Below are 12,333 nucleotides of genomic sequence, written 5' to 3'. Positions count from 1 at the left end.
GAGGGAGGGGAGGGGAAGAAAAGAGAAAAGAAAAGAAAAAAACTAGAGATGCAGAATCAGTGAACTGTAGGAAAAGTTAGAGGCTATTGTTCTGAGAGCCTAGATCAAGAGAAATACAAAATGTGAAAGAGAAACTGGAACGAGGACAGTTTAACACAACATAAAATTAGATTTGCAGAGAAAGACAGAGGAAAGAGAAAAATGGAGCAGGAAATTCCAGAGATTTTAGGAGCTGTGCTGTGAACAGGAAACAAAACCCACACACACACACACACACACACACACACACACACACACACACACACACCACAAAAGCACTGTTAGAAATAAGCTAATTTCAAAATGGTAAAGGCTTAAATGTATGATAAAAATGCAACAATTTAAATTTGTTTGTACCTGGAAGTCCCAGGTTTGCTGCCTGCAAGCTGAAGGGGCAGGGACGCCATGACATTGCTCAGTCTGAAGCCCTACCAGTCAAGGCACTGCTGAAACAAGACCTTGACTCCTGAAGCCCAAAGCAGGAGGAGGAGGATGGTCCAGCCCTAGAAGGCAGAGCGAATTCACTTTTGTGCCCAACCACATTGGGTGATGGGAGATCTTCACTGAGTCTACCAGCTCAAAGGCTAATTTCTTCTGTAAACACTCTTAGAATCATTCTGGTGTTTACTTGGTTGGTGTTTGGGTATCCATTGATGCAATCAAGCTGACACCCAAAATTAACCTTCACAAACATACTCTTGAAAAGCACTTTGACCAAAGATGAAGTTATAAAAATTTAAGAATGGAACTAGAGAGATAGCTCAGTGGTTAAGAGCACTGGCTGCTTTGCAGAGGACCCACATGGCAGCTAAGAACCATGTATAACTCCAGTTCCAGGGGATCCAATGCCCTCTTCTGATCTTGAAGGGAATTGCACAACACTTACATGCATTCATGCACATAAAATAAAAATAAATAAATAAAAATTTTTTTGGTCTTTTTGAGACAGGGTCTCCCTGTAGCCCTAGCTGTCCTGGAACTCACTATGTAGACCAGGTTGGCCTTGAACTCACAGAGATCCTTCTGCCTCTGCCTCCCGAGTGCTGGAATTAAAGGTGTGCACCACCACGCCCGTCATAAAATTTTTAAGAATGATTTCAAGGGGCTGGAGAGATGGCTCAGCAGTTAAGAGCACTGATTGCTCTTGCAGAGGACCCGGGTTCGATTCCCAGCACCCACATTGCAGCTACAAACCATCCTTAACCCCAGTTCCAGGGAAATCCAAAGCCCTCTTCTGATCTTCGCGGCATTGCACGACTCAGGTGCACTCACATACATGCAGCCAATACACTCATACACATAAAATAAAAATAATAAAATATTTTAAAAGTCTGGAAAAAAGAATGATTTTAATTGGAATATTACAAAAATATCAATTGAACTGTCGCTCAAACAGTACTAGAGGAAAAGACCTCATAGCTTTTAGCATATATTAGAAAACCAAAGAAAGGGTTGAACTGAGCATCCATTCCGAGAAAGGGAACAGCAAAATAAACACAAAGTATAGAAGAAAGCACATAATAAAAGAAAGAAAGAATAACATCAAGCACAAAAAAGGCTAAAGATGGTTACTTAAGACACTGATAAAGTGGCCGTTAAGAGCAGTTAAGAGCACTGGCTGTTCTTGCAGAGGACCCAGGTTCAATTCCCAGCACCCACATGGTGGCTAACAACAGTGAGTGACCCAGGTGATCTGACACCTCTTTCAGCCTCACATGGTGTACTTACATAGAACCAGGTGCAACACACATACACATAAAATAAAAATAAATAAATAATTTGTAAGGAACCATGAAAATTGATTACTTCCTGGGAAAAGACAAATTATTTTGTTTATTTAAAAAGCATCTCACTGTTTGCTCAGGCTGTTCTCTGACTCCCATATCGGATCCTTCTGCCAGTTTCCCTGGCAGCTGGCACTACAGGTGCATGCCATGCTGCCTAGCACTAATAAGCATTAAAGGGGGCAAAGTGACCATTAGAGCCAGAATCAGTTGCTGAGTGGAAAACTTTTACTGCCAAGTAGGCAATACATTAAAGAATGGAGTCTAGGAAGATTCTCCAGGTGAAAGTTTGGAGGGAAAACAAGGGTCCCACATGGACTCTGTCCATTTTAGGACTGCAGGTGGGCACTGTTGCCAGAAATAGTCTGGGGCTTTTAGTTGGATGCACTCTGGGCTAGTGGAAAGTCATGTGCTCTGTGAGTACTGCACAAGCATGGCAGGGCATCCAGAGTCCCTGTCTCACACTTGTAGCAACGGAGTGAAGACTGTGCCACCTAGCCAAGATTGCAGAGCTGTTTAGCAGGCACTGTTAAGGGTGAGTTGAGGACCCCGCTGTCTGTGCTGTGGACATGAACAGAAAGGCAATAAACAGGCATCTTGTCTTGTCTTGTCTTTTTGAAACAGGGTCTCCCTGTAGTGGGGCTGGCCTGGAACTCACTATGTAGACCAGTCTAGCCTTAAACTCACAGAGATCAGCCTGCCTCTGCTTCCTGAGTGCTGGGATCAAAGATGGGCGCCATCACACCCAGCATAAACAGGAATCTTTATTAGAAAAATATGTGCTAAAACTGATTCATTAAAGAATTTAAAATCCGAATGTAACTATGAATGAAATTGGGACAATCAAAAATCACTTTTCTATAAAGGAAATTCCAGGCCAGACAGCTTCAATGTTGAGATCTATCAAATACCTGCAGAACAAATAATTCCAATTCTCTGCAGACTCACACACACCTTAATACCAAAACCTCACAAGGACTATGTGAGAAAAAAAATTCTAAGCCAACTCCACTTTAGAATTGAGATGTGAAAAATCATAAAGGAAATACTAGGGAATCAAAATCAGTAGTATATAAATAAACAAGATGCTGGGTATTTCTACTGTTGGAAATGTAAACTGGATATATATATATATGCAAAGTAATCCACTACATTAAGAAGACAAATCAAAAATACAAACCTGTCAGGAATAAAAGATATAAAATTCTGCTAAGAAGCTGGAATTCAAATCATTTTTTGTATTCCTATTTACATACTTTCCTCCCTGGCTGTTCCCATTAGGATTAGGCTGATTTCCAGCAAAGAAGTAGGGCAAGCCCTCTGGGCATGGCAGCCAGAGCCATTCACAGAGAGCAGGCAGGGATAAGCTATGTCCCCATTCATAGCCTGCCGTTGATGGCCCCTAAAAGCAGTGACATAGGGCTCAGCACTTAGCTAATACACAGGCCTCCATATGCCTTGTAAGAGAAAGACAAATTGTTTAAAAATATATGCCTTTTAGGGAAGAGACAAATCTTTAAAAACAAATAAACAATAAAGCTTAAAGTCATATGTATCATGGATGTTATCTCCCAAGGCAGTTCAGGAGCCTAAGGGACCAAGCATTCTGTCCCTTTCAAATGAAACTCAATTAACACTTCTTTGTGCATAAGCATCTTCATTTTAACTCTCTGTCCGTAAACTTTCCTTTGAATTCTTCAGCCCTGAATCAACTCTCTTGCTTATCTCCTTCATCTCGTTTAGACAAGCCAATAAGCTGCCAAATATTATTTTAATTGTTTTCTTTAAAGGTTAAAGATGTGTGCCTCAGCTGTGCTTTCATAACTAAATTATTAACTGCCAAAGGGCAGACACTTCGCCTTTTATATTAAATTTGGTGCAGAAAAGAACAATAGGAGTTGGAGCTGGAGGAGAATTACAAAGTCTGTTTATTCCAGCTGCTCCTTTAGTTGCCTCTGAAATATCTCCCATTAGCATCCCTGGCCTGTGGCGAGGCACATCAAGGACTGTTGAACTTGCTTGTGCTCAGCAGGATGTTTAAAAATATTCACTAATGGTGATGGTGCAATAAGAACACTTCAGTAAGAAAAATGTGCTTCCTCGGTTCTTGTCACCTATTAGCAGTGTTGGGGAATACAGAGGGGGAGGGAGCAGTTCATGTGTCTTCCATTCTCTTCAATGTTACATTGCCATTCAGGACATTGTCCCTAGAGAGGATGCACCAGACGTATACAGAGAAGGGACACTAGTAAGCTGACTCTATGAAGCTGGCCAAAGGCAAACAAGACTGATTTTTATCACTTGAGAGGTAATATCATTAACTTCCCCTTAGTAGAGCAAGTGCTTCGAATTGGTTTTGTTATTGTTTTTCAGAAAAGAATAGATGAGCAATATTTATCCTCTCAGCCTTAATTCTTGTGACCACAGGCACAGATGTTAAGACAATTGGCCTATATTAGTAATATAATTTGTGGCCAAGGAGGCCTGTGGCCTTAGGGGAATCAGGCTCCTGGTACTAAGCACGGACATTAATAAATGACTGTGGTGATCCTGAAGTGGACTAAACAATTTCCTGCTGCTTCTGTTGATGGAAATACTATCTAGACACAGTAAGGATGCTGTGACGGGGAAGCCTGACACCTAGAAGCCAATTGGTTCACATTCTTCTGTATTTCTTCTCTTGGTACGCTCACTCTGGATTTGGAAAGACAGCTAGCTGCTTCTGGTATTTTGAAAGCAGGATTTTCTCTCCTGACATTGAAGGTAATAAATGAAGCAATGTTGTCTGAACAAGTCACATAACAAACATTATTGGGGCCCCTCAAACACTCTGCACTGTCTTCTTCCTGTGTTGGGATGAGAGAAGCCAGCATTCAAATGGAGGGGAAGGAAAGAGCTGGAGGTGGGAGCCAGAGGGCTCGTGGCCACGGCACAGATCTAGTGTGTCCATTGTGTGTACCCTACTTCAAAGCTGCTGCCACCAGTGGGCTGTGCCAGTTCCTCACAGGGCTAGCCTCAGGTTTGAGATAAATGTCCTCTCCGTTTAAGAGCTATCCAAGTAGAAAAGCAAAATCTGGAAGCGATTCTAGCCAACCCATAATCAAAGACTGACTTAAAAAAAAATTTGTGTGTGAGTGTGTGTATGTATGTGTGGGTCAGAGGACAACTTGCATGAGTTAGCTTTGCATGGTAAAACCAGGTATCCAACTCAGATTGTCAGGTTGGTGGCAAGTGCCTTTACCCACTGACCCATCTCACCAGCCCAAGATCAACATATTAATGGAATATTCCAAACCCAGAGCAAAGTAACTTTGGCCCTGACATAATGAGTTATTTTCATTTTCTTTACCATTGTTTGATATTTCCAGCACCAGTAAGGTGCTAATGGTTTTCTTTTCTATGAATTACCAGTCACAACACCCATCTTTCAGAACATGAGCATGTACCTGTTTCCATGTATTTGCTCACTGTTGCCTAAAATAGATTGCAAATAAGTGTGACCACATAATTGCTGACATTTGTTACCATTTTCCCATACAGAGAGAGTGTCTTAGGTTCACTACATATTTTAATTTTATTTTGGACAACAAACTTATAAAGTGCATGTTATAACTTTCCATTTTAAAGAGGAGACTGACACAGGTTGAATAACTTGATTGAGGTCTCCTAGCTGATTATAATGACTTCCACTTCAAGTGCTGTGACTAGAAACCACTGTTGTATGCAGACAAGTGATATCCACAAAATTAAGAAAAAGAAAATATCTTCTTCTAAAAATGGAAAAAAAATAACTGTAGCTATTCATAAATTCTAGGACCAAGTAAGATAATATGTATAGGATGCTTAAAATAGGACAAGGGCCCTCCTGTAGTGGGCTCTGAATGTTATAGGGTTGTTGTTACTGCCTTCAAGGTGATGAATGTTAGGTATTCTAAAGGCCTTGCTTTGCTATGTTCTCAAGGAGTCCTGCTGGGAAGGTGGCAGAATGCCTTTGGTGAATAAGCACAGTAATTGCAGGCCTTGGAGCCCAACCTGGGTGGCATTTTGAAGATGAGATTAAAGTACTAGCCTGCAGCTGCCAAGTACCCAGCGGCAGGAGGATCTCAGCGTTTGGCAGTTTTTCTGTTCCAGCCCTCTCTCTGAGAGCAGAGTTTTCCCAGTGATGCATTTTATAAACAAATCTAATTGTCACTTGTTTTCTGTACTTTTCTTTTTTGAGAGAACAGGGACCAAAGTGGCGGACAAACCCAGGGACCCACAACTGCTGTGGCACATACTTAGCTATATCCCGAGCCCTGTGTTTTTCTGATTAAAGAACTGTTTAGAATTTGTGTTCTATCACTTTTAACACTAAATTCCACCGTTGTGAAGAATGCACCTGGCTCTACTGTCAGATAGCCTGTAGGGTTGCAGTGGCGGGTAGGATGGTGTCCTTTGACTTGTGCACTTCTGGGCCCAGGGAGGATACTGGACGTCGGTCCAGGGGTGACATACAGTCAAGTTCCCTGCTAGCCTAGAGAGCAGCTGCTCAGTGGTTGCTATAGACTGAACATTTGTGTTGTACCCTCCTTCATGCTTACAGCGAACCCTACCCTGCCCTCACAGTACAGTATTAGGAGATAGGGACTTTGGGAGGTAGTTAGAGTTAAGTGAAGTCATTTCACTAGTTTAGAAGAGACTCCAAAGAGCTTTTCTTTCCCTCTCCTGGCCATATAAGGACATAGCAGGAAGGTGGCCATCTGTAAACCAGGAAGGAGCCCTCATCAGATGGCAGCCACATCGGTTCCAAGTCTCAGACTACCAACCTCAGAACTGTGAGAAGGTAAATGTCTGTGGTCTAAGTCACTCGGGTTATGTTTTTTTTTTGTTGTTGTTGTTGTTTGTTTTACGTAATGACCACTGGGCAAACTAATGCAGTGGTTAGTGGGGAGGCTGTAATAAAAAAGTGGTACAAGAACAGACTGATGGCTCAGGTGACCTCTGCCTCTCTACTACTCCTCTGTTGGTTATTTTAGTTCTGTAGGAGGTAGCATGTGAGATAGCAAGATAGGAGGAGACTAAATCACAGTTTTATAATGTAATAGGCACATGGTGAAAGAAGGAAAATCCCCAAGCTCAGTTGAGGTTCCTCTGGCTTTTGATAAAGGGTTCTTGGGTGTGCTTCCGCTGTAAGAAGACCTGCCTCATCTTTGCCTATGCTTTAACTAAGGTGAAGCTAGTCCACTTGTCTTTTTGCTGGTTCTTTTGATTGTTAAAAATACAAAAAATGCAGATAATATATTTTTAGACCTTTCTTATTTTCTTAGCATAGCAGTGTGGCTTTGGTGTGAATCTATTGTGACTGAAGATTTGATCCACAGGGTGGTAATACTGGGAGGCTGTGCAATCTAAAAAGCAAGTCCTCAAGGGAAGTTCTTGGGTCGCTGGAGATATCTCTCTCCTCTCTTTTCTCTGTCTCTGTCTCTGTCTCTGTCTGTCTGTCTCTCTCTCTCCCTTCCTCCCTCCCTCCCTTCCTTCCTTTATGGCAACATAAGCACTTCTATACTCATACTCCCACCATGATGTGAGACAGCTGAGAGTGGCCCTCACCAGAACTGAGCTGATGTAGGCACCATGCTCTTAAACCTCCAAAACTGAGTTTAATAAACCTTGTCTCTTCATAAGTTAGCTATATCAGGTATGTTGTTATAGTAATACAAAACTCATTAATACACATATTTCCTTCTTTAGTCAAGAATAAATAAACTGGATGTGTACATACTTTCATATACATACACATTAAGTATGGATAGAAAATATAACTGCCTTTTTTCTGAACATTGTTCTACAAATGAACAAAATACTGTCACCATATTCCTGCTTTAACAAACTCAGATAATATCCATCAGTTAATTCTTAATATTGAATGGTAACGATTTATAGAACATGTGGTTAACCATAGTTTTTTGTTTGCTTATTTGTTTTGAGACAGAGTCTCTCTGTAGCCCCAGCTGACCTGTAACCCACTATGTAGAGCAAACTGGCCTCAATCTCAAAGAGATCCGCCTGCCTCTACCTCCTAAATGCTTGGATTAAAGGTGTGTACCACAAAGCCTGGCAATGCTTCATTCTTGTATTCACCAAATATTTCTGGTTCTCCTCTTCTAGGCAGATGGTAAGGCTGAAAGACCTCAATCCCATCAGGGTTGAGTGGACCCATTTAACTGCATCTGACTAGTGGGTTTTGAAGTGCTTTATGAAAAAATACCTGTCAATGAAACACTCTCTTCCTGCTGTGCAGAAACTGGTGGCCATGAAGGACCACTGTGAGCATATAGATCTATGCTAACCTCAGATATGCAGGTCCTGTGCAGGGGAAATAAACATATTTTTAAAACCACTGAAATTTAGGTTGGTGTATTAGGGGAAATCTGTTGGTAAAGCATGATCTAGCTTTTCCTAATAAATGGAATTATATTCAAAAATTGTAGATCTTAACTCCCAATGGGCAAAGGATTAGTAGTAGGCTTACAAAGGAATTAACGCCTAAAACTGACCTTTCTTAGTTTTTTAAACACCATTCTTGAGGGGAAAGATAACTAAAGAATTCTCCATTTTTCTCCTTTAACTCCTTTAAATGGATTCATATGAGAGTAAAAATATGGTCACCTTGGCTTCATACATTTTGCTAAGTGACCAGTCCAGACAGCTAAATAGTTACCATAGCCATTTGAAAACAGACTGGTGTTAACAGAAAGTCACAGATGACTTTCTAGTCCAGCTGGAGCATTTAAAGAGCTTTCAAATAAGTTATCAGTTCTGTATTGGTTTAAACACCTATTGGCATCTGTGTGACCACTTACATTCTTGTGTTTGGAACTATTGGGCAATATAGTTTTGCAAATTAGTGAACAAGAAAATCAACTTGACATTGTGTTATAGTGAGGAAGCCATAGTGAGAAATGTTTAAAAATCTTAATACCTTGGTATGATGGTGCATGGCTGGGATCCCAGCACTGGGGAGGCTGATGATCATCATTTGAGGCCAGCCTGGGCTACACAGCAAGACCCTGTCTCAAAATAAAACAGCTAAACTAAATTTTGTAATCTTTATTGCTTTTCATTTTTCACAAACGTCCTTTGTGGTAAATACTCTTAGCCTTCTCACTCTCAGCTTGTCTAAGCTTACACAGTTGCCAGGGGCATGTCTCAGAGTTAAACTAAGAAAGTCCTAAAAGCCAAAACCAGTGCACCTCACCCCAGGCCTCCTGCTCCTGGGATGAGAGTGAATCAAGTGCTGGGAGTCCTCATGAGAATGATTTTTTCTTTTGTTTGGGAACTCAGGAAGACCGAGACCTAAGCCAGGCAAATAAGGTCAACGGGAGCATTTGGAGCAGAAGAATAGCAAGTGAAAAGCCTGAACCTGGGAAGTACTGGGCATGCCAGAAGATCTGAAAGGGGACTCGTTTGCCCAGGCCCCTGTGAGCGATGGGGCTAGTGAAACTGCCATGGTCAGCTTTCTGTCACAGTAACAAAACACTTGCGATAAATACTTTCTTTTTGACTCAAAGTGAAGTCCATTAATTTGGACCGGATGCTGCATAGCACATCACAGTGGCAGGGTGTGACAGAGAAGGTCTGAGGCCCCCAAGGCATTCAAGAAGTAGAGAGAGAAGGGCCTCAGTCCTAAAGTTCTCTTCATGGTTATGTACCAGTGACCTGATTTATTTCTACTAGGTCCCACCCCCTAAATATTCCACTACTTCCCAGCAGCACCATCACTCTGTGTACCAAGCCTTTAGTGTGAGTCTTTGTGGTACATTTAAGATTCAAAACTGTAATAGTGTCCCTTTTAAGGAAAAGAAAGCACAGTCATCACCTGAGGTGAACCGGCTTTTATACAGCGAACTACTATAAGAGACCTGATAAGCCCATTGATCTGATATGCAAAGGTCAAACACAATCCAAATCTTATTAAAGCCACACTCTTAATATTTCTTTGACTTAACCGTTCTGATAAAAGAGAAATATTAAGAAAAACTTGAAGAATTATAACCTGTTGTTATATTTACCAAATTTCTTCTCATAAAAAATAGTATAAATGTTTTAGGGAAAGAGCATTCATGTTACTATACAATACAAATTCCAGAGAAGATAAATGATTCCATTTTTCACCTGTCATAGAATTGATGAACCATAAGGTAATGAAAGAGTGAATTTATAAACCCCTTTCCTTCCAAAATGTTGTTGCAGACGGAAAAAGAAGTACTTTGAATACCTCAGAAAACTCATAGAACCAGAAGCTGGAGAGATGGCTCAGCAGTTAAGAGCACTTGCTGCCCTGCCAAGGGACCCAAGTTTGATCTAGCACCCATGTCAGGTGGCTCACAGCTACCTGTAACTCTAGCTCCCAGAAGATCTCATGCCCTCTTCTGGCCTCTAAGGGCACCTGCATGTACATGGTGCATGCACACACACACACACACACACACACGCGCGTGCGCGCGTACACACACACACATACACACAAATAAATAAATAAATAAATAAATAAATAAATAAATAAATAAATAAAAATAGTAAATCTTAGCCAGGTGTGGTGGCACACACCTATAATCCCAGCACTTGGGAGGCAGAGGCAGGCAGATCTTTGTGAGTTCGAGGCCAGCTGGTATACATAGTGAGTTTCAGGACAGATGGGACTACAAGGAGACCCTGTCTCAAAAAAAAGACAAAAAAAATAATAAATCTTTATTTTTAAAAATGTCATAGAACCAGTCCACCCTGTCACCAGAGGGCAAGATTTTTAAAATAAACCTCAAGCAATTTTTTTAGTGTTTTTAGTATCTCTTATATCTGTTTAGGGACAGGCAAACAGAAACATAGAAGGAAAAGAGAAGAAAGACCAGTGGAAAAGAGAGAGTTTCAGTCTTTTCTTTCTTTTTAAAAAATTTCTTTTGATTTATTCATTTTTATATGTATGAGTGTTTTGCCTGTGTGAACGTACATGTGCCCATGCAGTGTACTGCCCATGGACGACAGAAGAAGGCATCAGATCCCCTGGAACTAGAGTCATAGACAGTTGCTAGCTATCATGTGGGTGCTGGGAACCAAACCCAAGTCCTCTGCAAGAGTAGCCAGTGCTCTTAACCACTGAACTATCTCTCCAGCCCCCAGTCTTTTCTTTCTTGAAACATAGGGACCAGCAGAGGTTGGGAAGGAGAGGAATGGAGGCAGTCAAATGTCTTACACCATCAGGAACCATCATACACAAAGGCTGAAAGAATGGGATTAACAGACTGACTCTTCTTCTTCCTTCTCCTTCTTCTGGTCTTTGGACTTTGGACTTTAGGGACAGGGTCTCCCTGTAGTCCTAGCCCCAGCTGGCCTGGACTGGAACTAACTATATACAACAGGCTTGCTTGAGATCTGCCTGCCTCTGTCTCTAACCTCCTGAGTGCTGGGATTAAAGATACACATTGCCATGCCTGACTAAGAAGTTAATTCTTATCCAGATAAATTTAATGTGAAGACAGATTAAAGGAGGGCAATGGTAGCAGTTTACTGTATTTTTTAAATATATTTTATTTAGTATTTTTATTTTATGTATATGAGTATATTGCTTGCATGTATGTGAGTGCACCTGTGTGGTGCAATGCCATGGAGGTCAGAAGAGGGCGTTGGATTCCCCTGGAACTGGAGTTAAGGACAGTTTGTAGCCACCATGTGGGTGCTGGGAATCGAACCCAGGTCCTCTTCAAGAGCAGTCAGTGCTCTTAACCGCTGAGCCATCTTTCCACCCCCCTCTACTGTATTTTTAAGTGAACTTCCTTATATGCTCTATGGATGCATTATGACTGACTTGCTCCATAGGAAAGGATCTGAGCTGCTCAGCATCACTTCAGCAGAAGTTATTATGGAACAATGATGAAGGCCTTTTGATCTGCTGATTAATGTGGAGCATGGCTAAGTTGATTAGGTAGTTCTGCCAAAAACTGTGGTTGGGCCTATTTGCATGGACTAATTAATGCTTCCTTTGACCATCCCGTTCCAGTACTATTACATTTAACTCTTTTAAAGTGAAGCTCCCAGTTGTCATAAAAAAAATGTATAATTTATTTTGACATTTTTAAGTAATATCCATTTTGCTTTTCCCAGTTAAAGAATGAAACCCTGGGGCACTACAGCCATGCATAATTCAGCAATCCCTTCACTAAATGTTTATTAAAGGTCTGGTATATTACAGGCCATATATGGAGTGCTAGGGAGTACTGTGGTGAATGTAAGAAGAAATCCTAACTCTGTGTGCATGGCTTACATGTGAAGGCCACCTGAGATTCAGCCCACTATAGGAGATCCATTTTTCAACTTTGGGGCTGGAGAGATGGCTCAGCGGTTAAGAACACTGGTTGTTCTTGAAGAAGACCTGGGTTCAAATCCCAGCACCCACATGGCAGCTAACCACTGTCGGTAACTCCAGTCCCAGGGGATCTGACAGCCTCTTCTGACCTCTGCAGGCATTGCACAACAC

At 41.4% G+C, this 12,333-nt stretch overlaps 1 protein-coding gene across 1 annotated transcript in view; it reads left to right on the top strand.

The window, feature by feature from the left end:
• Nucleotides 1-12,333, top strand: part of Mcc (MCC regulator of WNT signaling pathway) — a 489,620-nt gene that overhangs the window by 146,169 nt on the left and 331,118 nt on the right. The window lies entirely within an intron of this gene.

The sequence above is a fragment of the Nannospalax galili genome, unplaced genomic scaffold, assembly GCF_000622305.1.
Source record: "Nannospalax galili isolate Female #2095 unplaced genomic scaffold, S.galili_v1.0 scaffold128, whole genome shotgun sequence".
Taxonomy (NCBI): Eukaryota; Metazoa; Chordata; class Mammalia; order Rodentia; family Spalacidae; genus Nannospalax; species Nannospalax galili.
Note: the sequence above shows the minus strand (reverse complement) of the source record. Positions and strands in the feature narration are given on the sequence as shown.